The 27,710-nt window shown below is 40.3% G+C and overlaps 1 long non-coding RNA gene across 2 annotated transcripts in view; it reads right to left on the reverse strand.

Moving 5' to 3' along the window:
* Positions 1 to 17,117, reverse strand: part of LOC134317005 (uncharacterized) — a 48,064-nt gene extending 30,947 nt beyond the window's left edge. Inside the window, exon 1 of one of the 2 annotated variants that reach the window (XR_010013158.1) lies at positions 16,834 to 17,117. This is a non-coding gene — a long non-coding RNA (uncharacterized LOC134317005). The remainder of the gene's footprint in view (positions 1 to 16,833) is intronic. The other variant, XR_010013157.1, reaches the window with a different exon arrangement.
* Positions 17,118 to 27,710: the final 10,593 nt, after the last annotated feature.

Genomic DNA, 27,710 nt, shown 5'->3' on the forward strand with positions numbered 1-27,710 from the left:
CTCCCAGCAGTTATAATAACACTGCTGCACCCGATGCACTCAATACACCACGAAATGTATCTTAATGTACTTTAACAGCATGTGTACATTACAAAGTAGTTAGTAGGTACCAAATTAATATTCTTTTAATTAAACACACTTTTGCACATTGTAATGCACAATTGGTCCATTTGTTAAATTTATCACATTGAAAAAAAAATATGGTATGTGTTTCAAAAAATAAGTTGTTAGAAGGGATACGGTCCATGTTGACATGATCACATCATATAATTGATGCAGATTTGTTAGCTGCATATTTATGCTGCAAGTTTTCTATTCTATAACAAGTCGAAGGTGTTTCACTTGTTTGGATCAGGTGACTTATGAGGCCACTGACACACTGTCATTATTTATTGCCATTGTTTAACATGACATTTGTGCTCTCAAAATGTGTGTTATATATATATATATATATATATACTGTATATGGTCATAAAATTAGAATATCATGAAAAGTTGATTTATTTCAGTAATTCCATTCAAAAAGTGAAACTTGTATATTATATTCATTCATTACACACAGACTGATATATTTCAAATGTTTATTTCTTTTAATGTTGATGATTATAACTGACAACTAATGAAAACCCCAAATTCAGTATCTCAGAAAATTAGAATATTACTTAAGACCAATACAAAAAAAGGATTTTTAGAAATGTTGGCCAACTGAAAAGTATGAACATGAAAAGTATGAGCATGTACAGCACTCAATACTTAGTTGGGGCTCCTTTTGCCTGGATTACTGCAGCAATGCGGCGTGGCATGGAGTCGATCAGTCTGTGGCACTGCTCAGGTGTTATGAGAGCCCAGGTTGCTCTGATAGTGGCCTTCAGCTCTTCTGAATTGTTGGGTCTGGCGTATCGCATCTTCCTCTTCATAATACCCCATAGATTTTCTATGGGGTCAAGGTCAGGCGAGTTTGCTGGCCAATTAAGAACAGGGATACCATGGTCCTTAAACCAGATACTGGTAGCTTTGGCACTGTGTGCAGGTGCCAAGTCCTGTTGGAAAATGAAATCTGCATTTCCATAAAGTTGGTCAGCAGCAGGAAGCATGAAGTGCTCTAAAACTTCCTGGTAGACGGCTGCGTTGACCTTGGACCTCAGAAAACACAGTGGACCAACACCAGCAGATGACATGGCACTCCAAACCATCACTGACTGTGGAAACTTTACACTGGACCTCAAGCAATGTGGATTCTGTGCCTCTCCGCTCTTCCTCCAGACTCTGGGACCTTGATTTCCAAAGGTAATGAAAAATTTACTTTCATCAGAGAACATAACTTTGGACCACTCAGCAGCAGTCCAGTCCTTTTTGTCTTTAGCCCAGGCGAGACGCTTCTGACGCTGCCTCTTGTTCAAGAGTGGCTCGACACAAGGAATGCGACAGCTGAAACCCATGTCTTGCATACGTCTGTGCGTGGTGGTTCTTGAAGCACTGACTCCAGCTGCAGTCCACTTTGTGAATCTCCCCCACATTTTTGAATGGGTTTTGTTTCAATCCTCTCCAGGGTGCGGTTATCCCTATTGCTTGTACACTTTTTTTCTACCACATCTTTTCCTTCCCTTCGCCTCTCTATTAATGTGCTTGGACACAGAGCTCTGTGAACAGCCAGCCTCTTTAGCAATGACCTTTTGTGTCTTGCCCTCCTTGTGCAAGGTGTCAATGGTCGTCTTTTGGACAACTGTCAAGTCAGCAGTCTTCCCCATGATTGTGTAGCCTACAGAACTAGACTGAGAGACCATTTAAAGGCCTTTAAAGGTTTTGAGTTAATTAGCTGATTAGAGTGTGGCACCAGGTGTCTTCAATATTGTACTTTGTCACAATATTCTAATTTTCTGAGATACTGAATTTGGGGTTTTCATTAGTTGTCAGTTATAATCAACATTAAAAGAAATAAACATTTGAAATATATCAGTCTGTGTAATGAATGAATATAATATACAAGTTTCACTTTTTGAACAAAATTACTGAAATAAATAAACTTTTTAATGATATTCAAATTTTATGACCAGCATATACAGTATATGCACAGTGTATCACAAAAGTGAGTACACCCCTCACATTTCTGCAAATATTTCATTATATCTTTTCATGGGACAACACTATAGACATGAAACTTGGATGTAACTTAGAGTAGTCAGTGTACAGCTTGTATAGCAGTGTAGATTTACTGTCTTCTGAAAATAACTCAACACACAGCCATTAATGTCTAAATAGCTGGCAACATAAGTGAGTACACCCCACAGTGAACATGTCCAAATTGTGCCCAAATGTGTCGTTGTCCCTCCCTGGTGTCATGTGTCAAGGTCCCAGGTGTAAATGGGGAGCAGGGCTGTTAAATTTGGTGTTTTGGGTACAATTCTCTCATACTGGCCACTGGATATTCAACATGGCACCTCATGGCAAAGAACTCTCTGAGGATGTGAGAAATAGAATTGTTGCTCTCCACAAAGATGGCCTGGGCTATAAGAAGATTGCTAACACCTTGAAACTGAGCTACAGCATGGTGGCCAAGGTCATACAGCGGTTTTCCAGGACAGGTTCCACTCGGAACAGGCTTCGCCAGGGTCGACCAAAGAAGTTGAGTCCACGTGTTCGGCGTCATATCCAGAGGTTGACTTTAAAAAATAGACACATGAGTGCTGCCAGCATTACTGCAGAGGTTGAAGACGTGGGAGGTCAGCCTGTCAGTGCTCAGACCATACGCCGCACACTGCATCAACTCGGTCTGCATGGTCGTCATCCCAGAAGGAAGCTGACACACGAAAGCCCACAAACAGTTTGCTGAAGACAAGCAGTCCAAGAACATGGATTACTGGAATGCCCTGTGGTCTGACGAGACCAAGATAAACTTGTTTGGCTCAGATGGTGTCCAGCATGTGTGGCGGCGCCCTGGTGAGAAGTACCAAGACAACTGTATCTTGCCTACAGTCACGCATGGTGGTGGTAGCATCATGGTCTTGGGCTGCATGAGTGTTGCTGGCACTGGCGAGCTGCAGTTCATTGAGGGAAACATGAATTCCAACATGTACTGTGACATTCTAAAACAGAGCATGATCCCCTCCCTTCGAAAACTGGGCCTCATGGCAGTTTTCCAACAGGATAACGACCCCAAACACAACCTCTAAAATGACAACTGCCTTGCTGAGGAACATCAGTGGCTGTCCTAGCTTCATTCAGCAAGAGCCCACAGCGTAGCACTCGTCGCATGTCACTGGAGAGTGGCATCAGTCGAACATCCCTTCGGTGGACATTAGCTACTCACAAATGGCACCCTTACAAACTCCAGCTGCTGCAGCATCTCAACGAGGATGACCCAGATTGGCACACTGAATTTGCAGAATGGGCAAAACAAAAATTGGAACAGGACCCTCAGTTTACACAGAACATTTTGTTCAGTGATGAGGCAAACTTTTATGTGAATGGTGAAGTTAACAAACAAAACCACCGCTATTGGTCTGACACTAACCCATATTGGATAGATCCCTCCAAGACTGTTGGAACACAAAAATTGATGGTATGGTGTGGTATATGGGGTACAAAGATAGTGGGGCCATTCTTCATCAATGGAAACCTCAAGGCCACTGGATATTTGAAATTGCTACATGATGATGTGTTTCCCTCTTTATGCACTGAAGCTGGCACGTTCCCTGAGTTTTTCCAGCAAGAACAGTTTCCTGGAAAGTGGATTGGTCGTCGTGGGCCAGCTGAATGGCCCCCAAGGTCTCCCGATCTGACCCCCTTAGACTTTTATCTTTGGGGTCATCTGAAGGCAATTGTCTATGCTGTGAAGATACGAGATGTGCAGCACCTGAAACTACGGATACTGGAAGCCTGTGCTAGCATTTCTTCTGCGGTGTTGCTATCAGTGTGTGAAGAGTGGGAGAAGAGGGTTGCATTGACAATCCAACACAATGGGCAGCACTTTGAACACATTTTATAAGTGGTCAGAAACTTGTAAATAACTCATGAAAGAATAAAGGTACGTTAAAACCAAGCACACCATTGTTTTTCTTGTGAAATTCTCAATAAGTTTGATGTGTCACATAACCTTCTTCCCATTGAAAAAACTAAAGTTGGATACAAAATGGCCGACTTCAAAATGGCCGCCATGGTCACCACCCATCTTGAAAAGTTTCCCCACTCCAATATACTAATGTGCCACAAACAGGAAGTTAATATCACCAACCATTCCCATTTTATTTAGGTGTATCCATATAAATGGCCCACCCTGTGTGTGTGTGTGTGTGCGTGTGCGTGTGCGTGTGCGTGTGCGTGTGCGTGTGCGTGTGCGTGTGCGTGTGTGTGTATATATATATATATATATATATATATATATATATATATATATATATATATATATATATATATACACAGTATATACTGTATATAAATATATATATATATATATATATATATATATATATATATATATATATATATATATATATATATATATATATATATATATATATATATATATATATATATATATATATACAGTGTATCACAAAAGTGAGTACACCCCTCACATTTCTGCAAATATTTCATTATATCTTTTCATGGGACAACACTATAGACATGAAACTTAGATATAACTTAGAGTAGTCAGTGTACAACTTGTATAGCAGTGTAGATTTACTGTCTTCTGAAAATAACTCAACACACAGCCATTAATGTCTAAATAGCTGGCAACATAAGTGAGTACACCCCACAGTGAACATGTCCAAATTGTGCCCAAATGTGTCGTTGTCCCTCCCTGGTGTCATGTGTCAAGGTCCCAGGTGTAAATGGGGAGCAGGGCTGTTAAATTTGGTGTTTTGGGTACAATTCTCTCATACTGGCCACTGGATATTCAACATGGCACCTCATGGCAAAGAACTCTCTGAGGATGTGAGAAATAGAATTGTTGCTCTCCACAAAGATGGCCTGGGCTATAAGAAGATTGCTAACACCATGAAACTGAGCTACAGCATGGTGGCCAAGGTCATACAGCGGTTTTCCAGGACAGGTTCCACTCGGAACAGGCTTTGCCAGGGTCGACCAAAGAAGTTGAGTCCACGTGTTCGGCGTCATATCCAGAGGTTGGCTTTAAAAAATAGACACATGAGTGCTGCCAGCATTGCTGCAGAGGTTGAAGACGTGGGAGGTCAGCCTGTCAGTGCTCAGACCATACGCCACACACTGCATCAACTCGGTCTGCATGGTCGTCATCCCAGAAGGAAGCTGACGCACAAGAAAGCCAGCAAACAGTTTGCTGAAGACAAGCAGTCCAAGAACATGGATTACTGGAATGCCCTGTGGTCTGACGAGACCAAGATAAACTTGTTTGGCTCAGATGGTGTCCAGCATGTGTGGCGGCGCCCTGGTGAGAAGTACCAAGACAACTGTATCTTGCCTACAGTCAAGCATGGTGGTGGTAGCATCATGGTCTTGGGCTGCATGAGTGTTGCTGGCACTGGGGAGCTGCAGTTCATTGAGGGAAACATGAATTCCAACATGTACTGTGACATTCTGAAACAGAGCATGATCCCCTCCCTTCAAAAACTGGGCCTCATGGCAGTTTTCCAACAGGATAACGACCCCAAACACAACCTCCAAGATGACAACTGCCTTGCTGAGGAAGCTGAAGGTAAAGGTGATGGACTAAACCCAATTGAGCACCTGTGGCGCATCCTCAAGTGGAAGGTGGAGGAGTTCAAGGTGTCTAACATCCACCAGCTCCGTGATGTCATCATGGAGGAGTGGAAGAGGATTCCAGTAGCAACCTGTGCAGCTCTGGTGAATTCCATGCCCAGGAGGGTTAAGGCAGTGCTGGATAATAATGGTGCTCACACAAAATATTGACACTTTGGGCACAATTTGGACATGTTCACTGTGGGGTGTACTCACTTATGTTGCCAGCCATTTAGACATTAATGGCTGTGTGTTGAGTTATTTTCAGAAGACAGTAAATCTACACTGCTATACAAGTTGTACACTGACTACTCTAAGTTATATCCAAGTTTTAGTTCTATAGTGTTGTCCCATGAAAAGATATAATAAAATATTTGCAGAAATGTGAGGGGTGTACTCACTTTTGTGATACACTGTATATATATATATATATATATATATATATATATATATATATATATATATACACATACAGGTCCTTCTCAAAAAATTAGCATATTGTGATAAAGTTCATTATTTTCCATAATGTAATGATAAAAATTAAACTTTCATATATTTTAGATTAATTGCTCACCAACTGAAATATTTCAGGTATTTTATTGTTTTAATACTGATGATTTTGGCATACAGCTCATGAAAACCCAAAATTCCTATCTCAAAGAATTAGCATATCATGAAAAGGTTCTCTAAACGAGCTATTAACCTAATCATCTGAATCAACGAATTAACTCTAAACACCTGCAAAAGATTCCTGAGGCTTTTAAAAACTCCCAGCCTGGTTCATTACTCAAAACTGCAATCATGGGTAAGACTGCCGACCTGACTGCTGTCCAGAAGGCCATCATTGACACCCTCAAGCAAGAGGGTAAGACACAGAAATAAATTTCTGAACGAATAGGCTGTTCCCAGAGTGCTGTATCAAGGCACCTCAGTGGGAAGTCTGTGGGAAGGAAAAAGTGTGGCAGAAAACGCTGCACAACGAGAAGAGGTGACCGGACCCTGAGGAAGATTGTGGAGAAGGGCCGATTCCAGACCTTGGGGGACCTGCGGAAGCAGTGGACTGAGTCTGGAGTAGAAACATCCAGAGCCACCGTGCACAGGCGTGTGCAGGAAATGGGCTACAGGTGCCGCATTCCCCAGGTCAAGCCACTTTTGAACCAGAGAAGCAGCACTGGACTGTTGCTCAGTGGTCCAAAGTACTGTTTTCGGATGAAAGCAAATTTTGCATGTCATTCGGAAATCAAGGTGCCAGAGTCTGGAGGAAGACTGGGGAGAAGGAAATGCCAAAATGCCTGAAGTCCAGTGTCAAGTACCCACAGTCAGTGATGGTCTGGGGTGCCATGTCAGCTGCTGGTGTTGGTCCACTGTGTTTTATCAAGGGCAGGGTCAATGCAGCTAGCTATCAGGAGATTTTGGAGTACTTCATGCTTCCATCTGCTGAAAAGCTTTATGGAGATGAATATTTCATTTTTCAGCACGACCTGGCACCTGCTCACAGTGCCAAAACCACTGGTGAATGGTTTACTGACCATGGTATTACTGTGCTCAATTGGCCTGCCAACTCTCCTGACCTGAACCCCATAGAGAATCTGTGGGATATTGTGAAGAGAAAGTTGAGAGACACAAGACCCAACACTCTGGATGAGCTTAAGGCCGCTATCGAAGCATCCTGGGCCTCCATAACACCTCAGCAGTGCCACAGGCTGATTGCCTCCATGCCACGCCGCATTGAAGCAGTCATTTCTGCAAAAGGATTCCCGACCAAGTATTGAGTGCATAACTGAACATAATTATTTGAAGGTTGACTTTTTTTGTATTAAAAACACTTTTCTTTTATTGGTCGGATGAAATATGCTAATTTTTTGAGATTTTCATGAGCTGTATGCCAAAATCATCAGTATTAAAACAATAAAAGACCTGAAATATTTCAGTTGGTGTGCAATGAATCTAAAATATATGAAAGTTTAATTTTTATCATTACATTATGGAAAATAATGAACTTTATCACAATATGCTAATTTTTTGAGAAGGACCTGTGTATATATATATATATATATATATATATATATATATATATATACACATACACATACATACACACATACAGGGGTTGGACAAAATAACTGAAACACCTGGTTTTAGACCACAATAATTTATATTTATTTATATATATATATATATATATATATATATATATATACAGTGTATCACAAAAGTGAGTACACCCCTCACATTTCTGCAGATATTTAAGTATATCTTTTCATGGGACAACACTGACAAAATGACACTTTGACACAATGAAAAGTAGTCTGTGTGCAGCTTATATAACAGTGTAAATTTATTCTTCCCTCAAAATAACTCAATATACAGCCATTAATGTCTAAACCACCGGCAACAAAAGTGAGTACACCCCTTAGTGAAAGTTCCTGAAGTGTCAATATTTTGTGTGGCCACCATTATTTCCCAGAACTGCCTTAACTCTCCTGGGCATGGAGTTTACCAGAGCTTCACAGGTTGCCACTGGAATGCTTTTCCACTCCTCCATGACGACATCACGGAGCTGGCGGATATTCGAGACTTTGCGCTCCTCCACCTTCCGCTTGAGGATGCCCCAAAGATGTTCTATTGGGTTTAGGTCTGGAGACATGCTTGGCCAGTACATCACCTTTACCCTCAGCCTCTTCAATAAAGCAGTGGTCGTCTTAGAGGTGTGTTTGGGGTCATTATCATGCTGGAACACTGCCCTGCGACCCAGTTTCCGGAGGGAGGGGATCATGCTCTGCTTCAGTATTTCACAGTACATATTGGAGTTCATGTGTCCCTCAATGAAATGTAACTCCCCAACACCTGCTGCACCCATGCAGCCCCAGACCATGGCATTCCCACCACCATGCTTGACTGTAGGCATGACGCACTTATCTTTGTACTCCTCACCTGATTGCCGCCACACATGCTTGAGACCATCTGAACTAAACAAATTAATCTTGGTCTCATCAGACCATAGGACATGGTTCCAGTAATCCATGTCCTTTGTTGACATGTCTTCAGCAAACTGTTTGCGGGCTTTCTTGTGTAGAGACTTCAGAAGAGGCTTCCTTCTGGGGTGACAGCCCTGCAGACCAATTTGATGTAGTGTGCGGCGTATGGTCTGAGCACTGACAGGCTGACCCCCCACCTTTTCAATCTCTGCAGCAATGCTGACAGCACTCCTGCGCCTATCTTTCAAAGACAGCAGTTGGATGTGACGCTGAGCACGTGCACTCAGCTTCTTTGGACGACCAACGCGAGGTCTGTTCTGAGTGGACCCTGCTCTTTTAAAACGCTGGATGATCTTGGCCACTGTGCTGCAGCTCAGTTTCAGGGTGTTGGCAATCTTCTTGTAGCCTTTGCCATCTTCATGTAGCGCAACAATTCGTCTTTTAAGATCCTTAGAGAGTTCTTTGCCATGAGGTGCCATGTTGGAACTTTCAGTGACCAGTATGAGAGAGTGTGAGAGCTGTACTACTAAATTAAACACACCTGCTCCCTATGCACACCTGAGACCTAGTAACACTAACAAATCACATGACATTTTGGAGGGAAAATGACAAGCAGTGCTCAATTTGGACATTTAGGGGTGTAGTCTCTTAGGGGTGTACTCACTTTTGTTGCCGGTGGTTTAGACATTAATGGCTGTATATTGAGTTCTTTTGAGGGAAGAATAAATTTACACTGTTATATAAGCTGCACACAGACTACTTTTCATTGTGTCAAAGTGTCATTTTGTCAGTGTTGTCCCATGAAAAGATATACTTAAATATCTGCAGAAATGTGAGGGGTGTACTCACTTTTGTGATACACTGTATATATACAGTGAACAAGCCAACAAGCCAACACCCTGAAACTGAGCTGCAGCACAGTGGCCAAGATCATCCAGCGTTTTAAAAGAGCAGGGTCCACTCAGAACAGACCTCGCGTTGGTCGTCCAAAGAAGCTGAGTGCACGTGCTCAGCGTCACATCCAACTGCTGTCTTTGAAAGATAGGCGCAGGAGTGCTGTCAGCATTGCTGCAGAGATTGAAAAGGTGGGGGGTCAGCCTGTCAGTGCTCAGACCATACGCCGCACACTACATCAAATTGGTCTGCATGGCTGTCACCCCAGAAGGAAGCCTCTTCTGAAGTCTCTACACAAGAAAGCCCGCAAACAGTTTGCTGAAGACATGTCAACAAAGTACATGGATTACTGGAACCATGTCCTATGGTCTGATGAGACCAAGATTAATTTGTTTGGTTCAGATGGTCTCAAGCATGTGTGGCGGCAATCAGGTGAGGAGTACAAAGATAAGTGTGTCATGCCTACAGTCAAGCATGGTGGTGGGAATGCCATGGTCTGGGGCTGCATGAGTGCAGCAGGTGTTGGGGAGTTACATTTCATTGAGGGACACATGAACTCCAATATGTACTGTGAAATACTGAGCAGAGCATGATCCCCTCCCTCCGGAAACTGGGTCGCAGGGCAGTGTTCCAGCATGATAATGACCCCAAACACACCTCTAAGACGACCACTGCTTTACTGAAGAGGCTGAGGGTAAAGGTGATGGACTGGCCAAGCATGTCTCCAGACCTAAACCCAATAGAACATCTTTGGGGCATCCTCAAGCGGAAGGTGGAGGAGTGCAAAGTCTCGAATATCCGCCAGCTCCGTGATGTCGTCATGGAGGAGTGGAAAAGCATTCCAGTGGCAACCTGTGAAGCTCTGGTAAACTCCATGCCCAGGAGAGTTAAGGCAGTTCTGGGAAATAATGGTGGCCACACAAAATATTGACACTTCAGGAACTTTCACTAAGGGGTGTACTCACTTTTGTTGCCGGTGGTTTAGACATTAATGGCTGTATATTGAGTTATTTTGAGGGAAGAATAAATTTACACTGTTATATAAGCTGCACACAGACTACTTTTCATTGTGTCAAAGTGTCATTTTGTCAGTGTTGTCTCATGAAAAGATATACTTAAATATCTGCAGAAATGTGAGGGGTGTACTCACTTTTGTGATACACTGTATATATATATATACATATACAGTGTATCACAAAAGTGAGTACGCCCCTCACATTTCTGCAAATATTTCATTATATCTTTTCATGGGACAACACTATAGACATGAAACTTGGATATAACTTAGAGTAGTCAGTGTACAGCTTGTATAGCAGTGTAGATTTACTGTCTTCTGAAAATAACTCAACACAGCCATTAATGTCTAAATAGCTGGCAACATAAGTGAGTACACCCCACAGTGAACATGTCCAAATTGTGCCCAAATGTGTCGTTGTCCCTCCCTGGTGTCATGTGTCAAGGTCCCAGGTGTAAATGGGGAGCAGGGCTGTTAAATTCGGTGTTTTGGGTACAATTCTCTCATACTGGCCACTGGATATTCAACATGGCACCTCATGGCAAAGAACTCTCTGAGGATGTGAGAAATAGAATTGTTGCTCTCCACAAAGATGGCCTGGGCTATAAGAAGATTGCTAACACCCTGAAACTGAGCTATAGCATGGTGGCCAAGGTCATACAGTGGTTTTCCAGAACAGGTTCCACTCGGAACAGGCTTCGCCAGGGTCGACCAAAGAAGTTGAGTCCACGTGTTCGGCGTCATATCCAGAGGTTGGCTTTAAAAAATAGACACATGAGTGCTGCCAGCATTGCTGCAGAGGTTGAAGACGTGGGAGGTCAGCCTGTCAGTGCTCAGACCATACGCCGCACACTGCATCAACTCGGTCTGCATGGTCGTCATCCCAGAAGGAAGCTGACGCACAAGAAAGCCCGCAAACAGTTTGCTGAAGACAAGCAGTTCAAGAACATGGATTACTGGAATGCCCTGTGGTCTGACGAGACCAAGATAAACTTGTTTGGCTCAGATGGTGTCCAGCATGTGTGGCGGCGCCCTGGTGAGAAGTACCAAGACAACTGTATCTTGCCTACAGTCAAGCATGGTGGTGGTAGCATCATGGTCTTGGGCTGCATGAGTGTTGCTGGCACTGGGGAGCTGCAGTTCATTGAGGGAAACATGAATTCCAACATGTACTGTGACATTCTGAAACAGAGCATGATCCCCTCCCTTCGAAAACTGGGCCTCATGGCAGTTTTCCAACAGGATAACGACCCCAAACACAACCTCCAAGATGACAACTGCCTTGCTGAGGAAGCTGAAGGTAAAGGTGATGGACTAAACCCAATTGAGCACCTGTGGCACATCCTCAAGTGGAAGGTGGAGGAGTTCAAGGTGTCTAACATCCACCAGCTCCGTGATGTCATCATGGAGGAGTGGAAGAGGATTCCAGTAGCAACCTGTGCAGCTCTGGTGAATTCCATGCCCAGGAGGGTTAAGGCAGTGCTGGATAATAATGGTGGTCACACAAAATATTGACACTTTGGGCACAATTTGGACATGTTCACTGTGGGGTGTACTCACTTATGTTGCCAGCCATTTAGACATTAATGGCTGTGTGTTGAGTTATTTTCAGAAGACAGTAAATCTACACTGCTATACAAGCTGTACACTGACTACTCTAAGTTATATCCAAGTTTCATGTCTATAGTGTTGTCCCATGAAAAGATATAATGAAATATTTGCAGAAATGTGAGGGGCGTACTCACTTTTGTGATACACTGTATATATATATATATATATATATATATATATATATACACACACACACACACACACACACACACACACACACATATATACATATATAATATATATATATATATATATATATATATATATATATATATATATATATATATATATATATATATATATATATATATATATATGTATGTATGTATATATATATATATATATATATATATATATATATATATATATATATATATATATATATACACATATATTTATATATACATATATACAGTATATATATATATATATATATACACATACATATATATAAATATACATATACAGTATATACACATATACACACACATACACCCACATACACCCACATACATGACAAATGGTCAAAGACACTCTTAGCAAGTTTGATGTAAACATTAACTGAAGCTCTCCAATTAAGCCTTCGTGATTTAATGTATTGTGCTGCTGGTAGTTTCATAATTAAGCAGATGGGCAGATTAATAAGGGGGGATCTTAGGGCAATGCGATGCTGCTTACTCCTGCAACAAAGACTCACACCAGCACAAGTAACACCAATAAGAAAAGCAGCAAACAAAACTAATATTTGCAGGGTATGTACAAAAGCATACATGGTAAGAATCTTTTGGATTAATATTTGTCTATTTAAATATGCCTATTCTGCTCTCTATCTGAAAATTCTGATAGAGAATTTCTGTTCATCAGTTTGTGACCTAAAGGTCAAGTTCAGTTGGGTTATGCAGCAGGACAATGATTTGATCCACAAAACAAGCCCACCTCTAAATGGCACAAAATAAACTAAATTTAGCTTCTGGAGTGGCCGAGTCCTGGCTGGAATCTCATCGAGATCCTGTGGCAGGACCAAGTAAGTTCATGCTTAAAACCTTTCAATGTGACCGAAATGAAACAACTCTGCAAAGAAGAGAGCCAGAATTACTTTACAGCAGGGTTTTTCAGACGAAAAAATGGGTCGCAAAGAAATAATAATAATAACTTAATAAACTTGTACGCAAACGCCCCCTTGTGGAGGCCTTATGTTACATCTTGTAAAATACAGAAAGAGTAAGATGCATTGTGTTGCCTGGGTCAGTTAGAAACAGAATGTATTGTGTAGGGGCAAATGGCTTAAATCCCCCTTTTTCTTGTGATGGTCTTCCTAAAAAAGTGGCCAAAAATAGGCAAAAGTATTTACTAACCATAAGCATTAAAAATAGAGTATAATAGAGTATTTATTTGGTATTTATTTGGATTTATAAACAAAAAGATTTTATAATAACTGTGCCATTAAGATTGTTAATGTTTTGTTGCATGTGAGAGCGTACTGCATCTCTCCTTCTCTGCAGAACAGCAGGAAGAGTGTACACTTTTAATACAACATGCTTGTATTGCTTAACAACTGGTGTTTCCATAGCAACTACATAGGCTGCCATTCTACCATGCTAGTGTATAAATGAAACATATATTGACAGAGTGAGCTCAGGCCAGACAATCATTCACAGTCATTTTACATGCAAAATTGCTACTTGCAAGAGCTGCACAATATAAGTGTAATACATCTTATAAATCACACAATAATTATATTTTATTCATGGACAGACTATCAATAAAGCATAGACACTTGACCATAGGCTTGCTTAAATCCTATTTTAAAACCAACAGCATTGTTGTTAGTTACCCCCACCTGGTAAGAGTTTCTTACATTTACTTTGACTTATTTGATTACAGACAGGATGAACCTGAGATATTTCATGTTTTGTCTGGTCAACTTAATTTCATTTATTAATTAACATCCATTCCTGCATTTCAGGCCTGCAACACATTCCAAAAAAAGTTGGGACAGTAAAGCATTTACCACTTTGTAATCTTGCCATTCCTTTTCACCACACTTAAGACGTTTTGGCACCAAGGATACCAAGTGATTTAGTGTTTCAGGTTTTATTTTGTCCCGTTCTTCCTGCAAACACATCTTAAGATGTGCAACAGTACAGAGATTCAAAATTCTCCACACATTCTCTGTTGGGCACAGGTCAGGACTGCAGGCAGGCCAGCCTTACCCTCTTCTTCCATGCCTTTGTAATGTGTGCAGCATGTGGTTTTGCATTGTCTTGTTGAAAAATGCATGGACGTCCCTGGAAAAGATGATGTCTTGAAGGCAGCATTTGTTGCTCTAAGATCTCAATGTACTTTTCTGCATTAATGCTGTCATCACAGAAGTGTAAATTACCTTTGCCAAGGGCACTGACACAGCCCCATACCATGACAGACCCTGGCATTTGGACTTGTTGCTGAGAACAGTCTGGATGGTCCTTTTTGTCTTTGGTCCAGAGCACATGGCGTCTAAATTTTCCAAAAAAAGACCTGGAATGCTGAATCATCTGACCACAATACACGTTTCCACTGTGTGATGGTCCATCCTAGATGCCTCAGAGCCCAAAGAAGTTGACACGGTTAACATAAGACTTCTTTTTTGCACAGTAAAGTTTTAAGTGGCATTTGTGCATGTAACTCTGTATTGTAGTGCTTAACAAAGGTTTGCCAAAGTAATCCCTTGCCCATGTGATTATATCAGCTATTGTTGGGTGGCGTTCAGCTTAAGCTTGCGGCCTTGGCCTTTAGGCACTGAAATTCCTCCCGATTCCTTAAAACGTTGAACAATATTATGCACTGTAGAGGGAAAATATGCAAATCCTTTCTAATCTTTCTTTGAGGTACATTGTTTTTCAAACATTTTAATCATTTCCTCACACATTTGTTGACAAACTGGAGATCCTCTGGCCATCTTTGCTCATCAAAGACTCAGCCTCTCCTGGATGCTGCTTTTGTACCAAATCATGATTACAATCACCTGCTGACATCACCTGTTTGGAATCACATCATTATTTAGTTTTCTCACCTCATTACTAGCCCTAAATTGCCCCTGTCCCAATCTTTTTACTGGAATATGTTGCATGCCTGAAATGCAGGAATTTAGGTATATTAACAAATGAAATGAAGTTGAGCAGACAAAACATGAAATATCTTGGGTTCAAACTGTCTGCAATCAAATAAATGTCAAAGTAAATGTAAGCAACACTGCGTTTTTATTTTATTTGCATTTTCCATGCTGTCCCAACTTTTTTTGATTTGGGGTTGTATTTTAACCCCCACTCTTCTGGAAAGGTTTTACAAAATTTGTACCCATTTGGTTCAGAGAGCATTGTCAGTACAGGCACTGATGTTGAACAAAAAGACTTGGCTATTAATTAACATTTACTTTAATCCTAAACATGTTTTAAAAGGATGAGATCTTTATGAACCTTGCTTTGCAAACAGGGACACTCATGTTGGAACATCAATAAGCCATAGGATCATAAAGCAGTTGCCACAACGCTGGTATAATATAATTTATTTTAGATAATTGATTTTTTACACATTAGCATTTATTGGGCCTGCACCTCAACTTAATAATTAGGGGTGGTGTACTTTTGACAAGTTATTGTGCAGATGAATTTTAGTATGTATGCTTTTCATATGACATTTTAGAATATTAATTCACACAGTCAACTTACAAATTACAATATGTAGTAAGACTTGGTCATATAACCAGACGTTAACCATATACAAGTTGGGACACTTTGTAAAAAGCAACTCTTGCAACTAAAACAAAAATGTGTTAGTTGTTAATTCTTTTGAACTTTCATAAACTATACAAATAAATTAAATGTTTTGTTCAATCTTAAAAAAGTATTTGGTATAGGCATATTTATAATAGGTAAACAGTGGCTGCACAATTATTAGCTTAAATGAGCTTCTGATGAGTTGATTAAATCCACATGCTTGAAGTTATCTGAGCATGTGTGTAATGTCTCTGGTGAACCTTCTAATACCGTAGCGTAGCGCTGCCACCACCTTTGTTAACCCAGGAAGGTCTGGTAAATCACGATAATAACCAGGCGAATATATGGAATTATTCACACATTAGAAAACTTTATTAAGTCGATAAAAACAGCATACTGGCTTAAACCCAGAGATAAAAATGGAGTAAGAGGACAACCATCCAACACTAGACTTTACACTCTAACACCACAGTGAGCATACAATTCATTTCAGGACACACGTATTAAAATAACACACTATCAGATCACTCATTAGCATATAATTCAACACGGCAAGGGAAACATGTAACACACTCTTAAGTGCACACAAACTTCATTGTACAGTCTAGCATTTCATGATTAATCTATTTCCGATCGTTATCTAAAAGGATCTATTGGGCACCGCTAATACAATTATAAAAGCTATGGGTATAAAAGAGATTAGTATGGACTATATTAAACGTATTGCACTTACTCGAGGTATATTCGCTATTAACAGTCTAATCTACTCAGTTCATGATCATTAAGAAAATACAGAGTAATTAAACACTAAAAACCACATAAACCCCCGTTAATCATCCCACTTAAAAAGGAGCAGACTGACCCGATATCTGGATTCTTAAAAGTTCGGAAGCCTTGGCACCATAACCGCGACCAGCCTCAACACAGCGTCTCACGTGGTCCGGAAACCTCACTGTGCCACCAACTCGCTCCGAGTAAGAGTTCTTCACCAGCGTCTCACAGTCTTTTCTTCTAACAGTTCTCGCTGACCCGTCATCGACACTGCGAATCCTCCTTCATCCAGCTCCGGCACGTTTAATCAAGCTTTCAGTCGGCCGACATACTGCTCCAAACAAAGTCCACTCATCCCAATAGGTTCGACCTTTTATAGTGTCCGTGTTGCTCACCTTCAATCAGCACAGGTTCGGCCCCACCGTTCTACTCAGTCTCTTTTCATTTAATCAGTTCATTACATGTGATTCAGTGGAAAGATTCAAGGAAATCTGACTAATGCTGCGAATAACTCATCATGAAATTTTGCTGGTATTGGTATTTATTATCAAAATGTTGGTATAGTGACAACACTGTACATGTACAGTCAGGGTGACCTCCCTTTTTATGTCCCTATCAACTTGCTGCTCATGCTGATAACAAACAAGAACATAGTTCATCAGCAAGAATTCATGTGGGTATTTTCAGGCTTTTAGGGAATGCATTTACACAGCCTCACATGTCCCACAAATATAGACATCAGTAAAGGTTATTTTAGGCTATAGACCCTCCAACTGTTATTGACTGCAGTGCTTTAATAAAATAAATTGAGTTTAAGAAGAAGGTGCTTTACCATAACTGCCCCTTTACTCCAGCTTTATACTGTCAAGGTCACCCGACTTCAGCCACACAGCCCAAAGCTAAACTGGCCTGTCAGTGTGTGACAAAAGCCATTAAGATTTAGGGAGATAGGGAGTGGGAAAATGATGAGAAATACACTTTTTATAATCATTGTGAGATTGTGTGTGTGTGTGTCGTATATAATAATAAACATGGGAACCTAACAGACTACAGCTATCATAAGCAAGTGGCAAACTGTGTCCATATTATTGCACAATACATTTTCTTTTGTTATTTAATGTTTAGCCTGTAAACGACAAAGACGATCATGGCATTGTGAAAATGGATAGGAGTCACATTAACACTGTAGTATATTAAACACACTATACTGATTTATTTATAGTGTGCAAATAAAACAACAGGCCAAGGTTTGGTTTATTTTGATGCTTGCTGAGATTACTAGATAAAGTAATTCTCATCATGCTGCAAATTTCCTGTTTTATCACATCTGTTTCTCAGCAATAACCACTGTTTTTGGGAAAAATGCTGCTAATTGTTAATTAAACAACTATAATACACTTATTGTGTTATTTATGCCATCATTTTAAATTAAACAGAAAATTCAATCTAACTGATGTAGTATCACATATTTTAAAGTGTTATACTGAGTCATTATATAATTTAGAAAAAATTATATTACTTTTAAAATCCACTCTGAAAGCTCCACATGTATCTGTTTAGCTGGATTTTTCTCCTGTTTCATTTTTAAACTGAGAAATTGTAAGAATCAGCTTTTCCGAGAGAGTTTAAAACGCTTATTGTTAAAAAAAAAAAGCTTAATGTGACTTATTGTATTAAAAGAACAACATCGAAACACTAAAACTCTTTTAATTATACCTGCTTATAAGTTCTCTCCACTAATTAAAAAGCATAAGAAAACAAAGAAAAGTGCAGGTTTTATTGTATTTTTTTAATAGATTTTTTAACTGTTTTTTATATTTGTGTTATTTTCAGTGTCAAAAACAACCCCATTATTTTACATATGTCTAAAATATATGCAGTTCCATGGGACCACCGGCGTTAACATCCTTATGGGAAAAAATACCTTAAAACTCAACACCTTTTAAACTCAACGCCACTCCCAGAACCAATTTACGTTGAGTTTCAAGGTACCACTGTATTATTTGTCTAAATGTTTGTTTACAATATGTTTATAATACTCATAATACTCATTTTCATACACTTTTCATACTCTTATGAATATACACAGAATGTGATCATGATATAAATATACAGTATATAAATTAAGAAATGACACATTTAATTACAGAAATATTTTAAGTAAATCAGAATGTCATACATTACATAAACAATGTACATATGTATTTATAAAATATATGATACATACGTACAGTGTATCACAAAAGTGAGTACACCCCTCACATTTCTGCAAATATTTCATTATATCTTTTCATGGGACAACACTATAGACATGAAACTTGGATATAACTTAGAGTAGTCAGTGTACAGCTTGTATAGCAGTGTAGATTTACTGTCTTCTGAAAATAACTCAACACACAGCCATTAATGTCTAAATAGCTGGCAACATAAGTGAGTACACCCCACAGTGAACATGTCCAAATTGTGCCCAAATGTGTCGTTGTCCCTCCCTGGTGTCATGTGTCAAGGTCCCAGGTGTAAATGGGGAGCAGGGCTGTTAAATTTGGTGTTTTGGGTACAATTCTCTCATACTGGCCACTGGATATTCAACATGGCACCTCATGGCAAAGAACTCTCTGAGGATGTGAGAAATAGAATTGTTGCTCTCCACAAAGATGGCCTGGGCTATAAGAAGATTGCTAACACCCTGAAACTGAGCTACAGCATGGTGGCCAAGGTCATACAGCGGTTTTCCAGGACAGGTTCCACTCGGAACAGGCTTCGCCAGGGTCGACCAAAGAAGTTGAGTCCACGTGTTCGGCGTCATATCCAGAAGTTGGCTTTAAAAAATAGACACATGAGTGCTGCCAGCATTGCTGCAGAGGTTGAAGACGTGGGAGGTCAGCCTGTCAGTGCTCAGACCATACGCCGCACACTGCATCAACTCGGTCTGCATGGTCGTCATCCCAGAAGGAAGCTGACGCACAAGAAAGCCAGCAAACAGTTTGCTGAAGACAAGCAGTCCAAGAACATGGATTACTGGAATGCCCTGTGGTCTGACGAGACCAAGATAAACTTGTTTGGCTCAGATGGTGTCCAGCATGTGTGGCGGCGCCCTGGTGAGAAGTACCAAGACAACTGTATCTTGCCTACAGTCAAGCATGGTGGTGGTAGCATCATGGTCTTGGGCTGCATGAGTGTTGCTGGCACTGGGGAGCTGCAGTTCATTGAGGGAAACATGAATTCCAACATGTACTGTGACATTCTGAAACAGAGCATGATCCCCTCCCTTCGAAAACTGGGCCTCATGGCAGTTTTCCAACAGGATAACGACCCCAAACACAACCTCCAAGATGACAACTGCCTTGCTGAGGAAGCTGAAGGTAAAGGTGATGGACTAAACCCAATTGAGCACCTGTGGCGCATCCTCAAGTGGAAGGTGGAGGAGTTCAAGGTGTCTAACATCCACCAGCTCCGTGATGTCATCATGGAGGAGTGGAAGAGGATTCCAGTAGCAACCTGTGCAGCTCTGGTGAATTCCATGCCCAGGAGGGTTAAGGCAGTGCTGGATAATAATGGTGGTCACACAAAATATTGACACTTTGGGCACAATTTGGACATGTTGACTGTGGGGTGTACTCACTTATGTTGCCAGCCATTTAGACATTAATGGCTGTGTGTTGAGTTATTTTCAGAAGACAGTAAATCTACACTGCTATACAAGTTGTACACTGACTACTCTAAGTTATATCCAAGTTTCATGTCTATAGTGTTGTCCCATGAAAAGATATAATAAAATATTTGCAGAAATGTGAGGGGTGTACTCACTTTTGTGATACACTGTATATAAGAATATGTAATTTAATAAATAGACAATTGAAGGTATAAAATACACTGAGCCAAAACAGTAGTACCACCCCTCAGAAATGTGCATTGCAATGCATATTTTGTAACAATTGTACATGTTTTCAGCAGGGATAGAGTATACACTGATCAGGCATAACATTATGACCACACTCACTCTCCATTTTATCAGCTCCACTTACCATATAGAAGCACTTTGTAGTTCTACAATTACTGACTGAAGTCCATCTGTTTCTCTACATACTTTTTTTTAACCTGCTTTCACCCTGTTCTTTAATGATCAGGACCCCCACAAAGTAGGTATTATTTATTTTTCATTTCATTTTCCGCATTTAACAGACGCTTTTATCCAAAGCGAATTACACAATGAGCTGAACACGATGAGCAATTGAGGGTTAAGGGCCTTGCTCAGGGACCCAACAGTGGCAACTTAGTGGTGGCGGGGCTTAAACCGGCAACCTTCTGTTTACTAGTCCAGCACCTTAACCACTGAGCTATCACTGGCCCTAGGTAGTGGATCATTCTCCGCACTGCAGTGACAATGACATGGTGGTGGTGTGTTAGTGTGTGTTGTGCTGGTATGAGTGGATCAGACAAAGCAGCGCTGCTGGAGTTTTTAGATATCATGTCCACTCACTGTCCAATCTATTAGACACTCCTACCTAGTTGGTCCACCTTGTAGATGTAAAGTCAGAGACGATCGCTCATCTATTGCTGCTGTTTGAGTTGGTCATCTTCTAGACCAGGGGTGTCAAACTCATTTTCACCGAGGGCCACATCAGCATTATTGTGGCCCTCAAAGGGCCGATTGTAACGTATCCTGCTGTGATTGCAGTCTGTTGTTTTTCTTGGAGGCTGAATTCTGCATTAATATTGTCCTACTTTACCACAGACACAGCCTCATAACACAAGAGACGCACCGGTTTCTCTTCCTGAAGCACAAACTTGTTTTCACTTTCATTACATTTCCTCCTGCTTAATTTTCTTAATTATCTTCTCGTACATTTTAGGATCATGTGTAAATATGTGTAACATCATCTACTGGTGGGATGTGTCACTTTGCAGGTCACAAAATCAGCATGCATTTTGAAAGATGCAGTTTGTTTAGGATTTTACAGCGTATTTTTAAGATAATCATTCTGCCCTCACTAATAGTTTATCCCCCTTTCTCAGCTAGACAGACAGACAGACAGACAGACAGACAGCTCCCTTCAGAATACAGTCGGTTTATTTGCTTGCCAGCTGTGTGATACACTGTGTGCACCAGAATGAAGTAAAAATACAATCAATAAAAACAATAAAGAACTTAATACAGTAAAAGCACACAGCTGTAGTCAAGTGTTACATCTGGTACAATATGAGGTTTACCCAAACGTAAAATAACGAGTTAAAATTTTGTGTAAAGATACTAATTGCTATAGTAACGTAACAACAGTATTTAATTACGGTAAATTTGTAACTAAAGCGCTGTGATATACTCACTAAACATTTACTAACAACTGAGAATATAAACGCCACTACTTACAGACGATGCTTTGGTATTATACTGCAAGATATATATATATATATATATATATATATAAGATTTATTTATTATTGTTTACATTACTGACTACGCTACTTCGCGTTCTCTTTGCCGTAAAAGTCACATGGCTTCTTAGCGAAGGGTAAAGTTAGTTGCCATGACTACGATGTCACGTTGTCTCTTAAAGGCGCAGGAGCGCATTAAATTATAAGCGCGTCTCTGTAACGACTCGAACCATCACAACAATCATACAGTCGTTAAACCTCTCGCGGGCCACATAAAATGACGCGGCTGGCCGGATCTGGCCCGCGGGCCGTGAGTTTGACACCCCTGTTCTAGACCTTCATCAGTGGTTACAGGATGCTGCCCACGGGGTGCTGTTGGCTGGATATTTTTGGTTGGTGGACTATTCTCAGTCCAGCAGTGACAGTGTGGGGTTTAAAAACTCCATTAGCGCTGCTGTGTCTTATCCACTCATACAAGCATAACACACACTATCACACCACCACCATGTCAGTGTCACTGCAGTGCTCAGAATGACCGACCCACCACCCAAATAATACCTGCTCTGTAGTGGTCCTGGGAGAGTCCTGACTATTGAAGAACAGGGTGAAAGCAGGCTAAAACAGTATGTAGAGAAACTGATGGACTACAGTCAGTAATTGTAATACTACACAGTGCTTCTATATGGTAAGTGGAGCTGATAAAATTTACAGTGAGTGTAGAAACAAGGAGGTGGTCATAATGTTATGCCTGATCAGTGTGTTACCCATGCTAACTCTTGTCTGTCGCTGAAAGCACCTGCAATGGGCATGCAGGCATTATAACTAGAAAATGAAGCAATGCAAGACTGGTCAGATGAATCCTGTTTTCACCAAGATCATGTAGATAGCTAAGCATGTGTTTATCAATGACCTGCATAAGGAATGCCACCAGAATACAGTGTAGGATGATCCACCTTGCAATGGATGAACTGAAACTAATTGTGTTCGTGTCTTTGGACTGAATAGACTCAAACTTCCTCAGACACATTTTAACATTTTGTAGAAAAACAGTAGACACTTATATGAGTGCAAGTGTAGGCACCTTATAATAATTCCCATGATTTTGTAATAGAATGTCCCCCAATTCACAGTGAGTCATTATGAGCAAGAGGAAGTGTGACATTTGCCACTATTTTCAAAAGCCTCGGGAAAAAAAAACTAAACAAAAACAATAAGCTGTACAAATGAATACCAGACATATGATAGAAGTAGAAGTATATAGTAGTACAAGAGATAAGTCAGTGTTTCCTGATATAATAATTGCCAGTCAGATATGGTCAATACTTCATTCCTAAACATCATGTTACTAATCATATTTCTTTCATTTACATTTAGCAGACACTTTTATATAAAGTGACTTACAATTGTGACTAAGTACAATGAAGTATTTCATAATATTTCATAGAACCTAAAACTAGAAGCATTGCACAGTGTGATCCTAGATCTCTTCCATTTAACTGAGTTTTTGTTTATATATTTTTGGTTCAAATTAATTTGGCCTGTATACTTTGTCGCCTACTCTGGCTCTCATTAGATTTCATTAGCAATTTAATGTGCTATCTTCAAAATGTGTGCATTCTCTGGTGTTTAGCAAAATGTTGTAAATCCCTGCAGCCAGGCACATTCTTACCCTAAATGTATTCATTATTTTCCACATACCAGTGGAATCACGCAGTTTTGTGGAAAGGTTTAAACACTACTAAACAGATGTAACACTACAGCAAAGTAATTTAGACATGGCATTTATTTGTGGTTTTGTGGAAGTTTTGTGGCCCATTTTTAGTAAAAATTTGAGAAAAAGGGTTAACACTGTAACAGTATTGTAAAACTACACTCAGCTTCAGAATTATCATGACACTTATTACAGAAAATATTTTTATGTTTAATTAATGATGAAAATATTAGATAAATCCAACATTATTTTTTTAGCAAAATATTTGTAAACAATATGCCTACAAATGCCTATGACCAAAATGTTTTCAATTATTATTATTTATATTATTTTTAGATTACCAATGTTAATCACATCTGTTTGTTTTGGTCAGCTTGTGAAAGGTTTAAAAGTAATTTACTAAAATGAGACAAAACTGTTTTCACTTTTGAAATTAAATAAAAGCTATAAAAACAGCTACCATTTTTGCCAACACTTGCAGATCTGTTAGAGAAGTTTAGTGCAAGTGTACATTGCTCAGTGCAGAGATCCGTTAGCAAAGAAAAAAAAATCAAGCATTACCCCCATGTCAACAAACTAAAGTGCCCAAAGTTTGCTAGATTTTACTGTAATTTGGTGAGGATGTGTGAACAGAACCTGCCTGGGGTATCTGGACCCAATATGTAGAAGAGGGAGAGAAGGACTAGGGTGAAAATAAAAGAAGGAATAACAGGTCATCTGTGAGACATGAGAAATGAACCCCCAGTCTAAATGTCACAGTGGCCTGGCCCACTACTCAAAGTGATAACCAGGGAGGGTACTCTGATGTCCTCCGGGCTAGTAACTAAGGCTAAAGGGGAGAGAGCACTAAGTGGAACAGCGACCACATCAGTCAGCCAGCTACTTGATCCACCAGTCACCTGACAACCAACCGAAGACCCAAAGCTTATTATCCAGTGCTACACTAGAAAAAAAGATGAGAACAAGAGCCTAAGGGGGAGGGAGTTGGTACAGTAAACCGACTCTGTGAAAAATAAAAAAGGAAGTCGATTTGAGGTTTGACTATCTACAAGAAGTAATTGCTTATGTAAAGCAGAAGTGAGCGCAACCAAAAATGCTTTAGAAGTGTTAAAGGATTGAGATATCTTGTGAGAGAACAGGCAGGGCAGTTACAAACACTGGCCAACTACCTCACAGACTAAGGAATGACTAATCGACACCAAATCGACATTCGAGGTTTTCTCAATTAACCCTGCCTACAGGTGCTGAGAGTTTAGTGCTAATTAGCACTGCAGCTCCTGGGAAATATTTGTTGAAGCAGATTAGGTTGATCTATGCTTGAGATAGAGGATAGAGGAGTGCCATAAAGTGTTGTAGAGATACCCTGTCCAAAGGAACTGGTTGGACCAGGAGGTGGGGCTGCTTGATTTGATTTACTTGTGAGTCCTTTATATCGCTGTGGAGGAATTTCTGGCAACTCTGAAGAAAAGGGGAAATACTTTTTTTGTACATGCTTTGTTGTTGGTCTCTACTAATTAATTGTTAGACATTTAAAAGCAGAATTCGTTTATGGATATTTTGTTATGACTTAATAAAACAAGCTTCTAAGCATAATTTAACCAGGATTCTATCTTTTTCTTATTTTTTACAGCAAGAAGACTTTGAAGGTGTTCATTCCCACACCTTTAAGGTCAAGACTTTTAAGAAAGCCAAATGCTGTGAGGTGTGTAAACAGGCTGTGACCAAGGAGGGTCTTGTCTGCAGAGGTCAGTACCAGTAGCAGAATAAAAGTATTATCTGGATCTACTATAACACCTGATGCTATCACACTTAACTCTGCTCTACTACTCTAATTTACTACTGTTTAATTCGAGTTGTTGTCTGAATGTCCGAGGTCTTGCTTTGCTGTGATCCAAAATAAAATATTGCACATAAATTAGTAAGAATTTTAAAACTCTAGCCTACGTTAAACAAGAGAACCATGAACACTAATGCTAAACTAATTGCTAATTGCTAACAAGGGGAAAAACCTGACCCTACACTAAACTATACTCTCTCTAAATGTTAATCTAAGCAGAGCACCAGGCCCTTTCCTATGCTAAAGCTCATTGCTAATGCTAATACTAATACTAATTACTAAGGCTACCAGAAAGTACAATACTGACCTAACCTACAGACTAGCAAACTACTAACAAATAGGGAGGCAATAAGGGGGATAAATAATGAATTAAGGAATCTGGGAACAAGGCAACAAGGAACAAAGGAACTGGCCGAGCATAAGCACATGAAAAAGCACAAGGATACACAGAACAAGATTACACAGAGGACAGAGACAAGTACATCACACTCCCACAAACGTATAAAACGCAACACTTTGTGAGAGAATTGTCAGTCAGTTCAAAGACAATGTTTCTCAGCACAAGATTTACCAGCTACAGTTCATAATATAATAAAAAAGATTTAGAGAGTGAGGAAAATCTTGGTGAGTAAAGGCCATGCTACCATAATGGGTTCAGCCACATGGGCTCAGTAGTACTCTGGAAAATCATTGTCACTTAAAACAGTCTTCCAGTGTGTGTGCTTGACTGACCTGCCTGCAGTCCAGATCTGTCTTCTATTGAACATGTATGGTGCATCATAAAGAGGAGAATCAGACAATAGTGACCACAGACTGTTGAGCAGCTCAAGTTTTATATCAGCATTAATGGGCAAAGATTTCACTTGGAAACTGCAACATTTAGTGAACCAGACTCAGCAGGGAAATTAATCAGACTTACACAAATCATAAATAGTACACACACAAAAATAATTTAAACTAAAACGTATAATTAGGAAAAATAATAAAAAAGCAATTGGAGTTCTTCATTATTTAGTCCAGTCTGTGGTAAAGTCAATGGTGAGTTCAGGACATTTTTGGTGCAACATGACAGGTGTCTGTCATATCTAGCAGGAGCAGCACTGTTGGCACAGCAGTCTTGACTTGTCTTCAACCTCGGGTGGGTAAACAGGTGTCCGTCAGAACCACCTCGGTGAAAAACATCAGAATCAGAATACTTTATTGATCCCAGAGGGAAATTGCAGTAAGATGTAATTAAAATGTGAAATCATAAAGAGTAAAATGTCAGTTTTGCAGAGAACATTGTGAGAATCTGGCACACCTAATTATTACAGCATAACTAAAAAAGAGAGCGAGCATGGAAACACAGTCATGAGGGCTGTCACAGGACATCAGAGCCCACCTTCCACACCGTCAACAAACCTGAGTGATCGGACCAGAGAGGCAGAGCGACAGCAACTTAACATCCCTGATCACCACAAGTTCCTATGACCTAGAACCCCCGAGCTCTGCGCCTTTGTCTATAATTGGGATGGGACCCTAGGGGTCAGAAACCAGGCACAGCCAGAAGCCAACAAGTAGCGGCCAGCAAATCCGACAAACATGAGAGCACCATTACTGCCCAGGCCCCAGACCTCCAGGATCGGAGCCACACATCCTTGGTTTGGAAGGACTAATCAAAAGCCTGATCATTTAGTATCTTGAATTTCCAAATGATTAAAAAGTATAATTACAATAAAAGGTGGTGACCCAGTGGCATGTCTCTGTTTTAACTTTTCTTTTAAAAAAAAAATTATTTATAATTTTCCCCGCAATTTTCTTCCCTAATCTAGTCGTGTCCAATTACCCTGAATGCGTGTCCTCTATACTGATTCGACCCTTCACCGCTGACTGAGGATGCCTCTCAACTGACATACGCCCCCTCCGGCACGTACAGTCAGTACAGACTGCATTTTTCACCTGCATGAGTCGAGTTCATACACCGACGGGCACTGTGTATGGAGGACCACACCCCCATCAGCATTATTCCTCAGCCCTGTGCAGGCGCCATTAGTCAGCCAGCAGGGGC

Source organism: Trichomycterus rosablanca, chromosome 6, assembly GCF_030014385.1.
Source record: "Trichomycterus rosablanca isolate fTriRos1 chromosome 6, fTriRos1.hap1, whole genome shotgun sequence".
Taxonomy (NCBI): domain Eukaryota; kingdom Metazoa; phylum Chordata; class Actinopteri; order Siluriformes; family Trichomycteridae; genus Trichomycterus; species Trichomycterus rosablanca.